This window comes from Antennarius striatus, chromosome 8 (assembly GCF_040054535.1).
Source record: "Antennarius striatus isolate MH-2024 chromosome 8, ASM4005453v1, whole genome shotgun sequence".
Lineage (NCBI taxonomy): Eukaryota > Metazoa > Chordata > Actinopteri > Lophiiformes > Antennariidae > Antennarius > Antennarius striatus.
Window position 1 is genome coordinate 23,177,313 of NC_090783.1, and position 1,104 is coordinate 23,178,416.

General features: G+C 40.0%; 1 long non-coding RNA gene across 1 annotated transcript in view; it reads left to right on the forward strand.

The window, feature by feature from the left end:
- Positions 1-207: 207 nt before the first annotated feature.
- The window catches only part of LOC137599643 (uncharacterized), a 1,872-nt gene continuing 975 nt past the window's right edge, over positions 208-1,104 (forward strand). The window contains exons 1-2 of the long non-coding RNA XR_011036838.1: positions 208-513; positions 998-1,095. This is a non-coding gene — a long non-coding RNA (uncharacterized lncRNA). The remainder of the gene's footprint in view (positions 514-997; positions 1,096-1,104) is intronic.

Sequence of the window (1,104 nt, forward strand, 5' to 3'; positions counted from 1 at the left end):
AATTATTCAGAGACCAAAAGGGTTTTCTCCTGCTCTTTGTTATGTCTTTTGCTCCAGGTGCAAACGCCCAATCAGCCTCTCTCTGATATGCATGTGACTTTGCAGATATGATGTGTGCCCTTGAAACAGACCTTGGCTTGTATTGCAACCATAGCAATGAAAGCTGTGCTCTTGTTTAACTACTGCTCCCCAGTGGACAATAATGAGAAGTGCATCCTAATAAAGCTGTGTTGTTTTAGGATGCACGCCCTCAGCCTATTGTGGGCTTGAGGCAGGGGACACACCGGGCACGACGCCACATGGAGACAAACAAGCACGCATGCAGACACTCATACCTACAATTTGAAACCAATTAACCTGAAGTGCATGTTTTTGGATGTAGGAAGCCTGAGAACCTGGAGAGAACCCACACACGCGGGGAGAACATTCAAACTCAGCAGAGAACGGGACTCGAACCGGGAACCTCCTTGCTGTGCAGAAACAGCGCTACCCACTGCGCCACTGTGCTGCCCGGTATAGTTGCATTTTGATTATATATTTTCATTTTTGGTATTTTCCGAAAGTATATAAAGGTAAATGAAAAAGTATCTGAATGAGGAATCGTTGAAAAACTTCAGGTATATCAGGTACTAAGGTGTTTGTTGAAAGAAACTTTTATGTAGCGCTAGACATCATTTCAAGTTTCTGTACAGATAATTCTCAACTAAATTAGCAGTTTTCTACTGTAAATGTACTTAAAGAAATGTCTTGAAGTATTATAACATCAAAACGCCCACTGACTTAAAACACATGACTTAAACATTTAAATGCAAATAACTTTATTAATTAGTATATCATTAACTTGTTATTGATATCAGTAGATGGCAACAGAGGCACCTTATTTCTAGTTATCAAAAAAATCCATATCATTCCACCATCATTTATGGCATGATGCTGAGTATGAAATGAAATTGGTAATTCCTACTTTTAAAAAATGAGTGAACTTCTCCGTCAATAGATTGGCGTATCCATTCACAGTCTCCCATTTCACTACCTCCTTATCAACACTGCCCTGGGAATGACCAGGAGATTGCAAGTGGTCACCAAAGAAATAAGGTGAGGTAA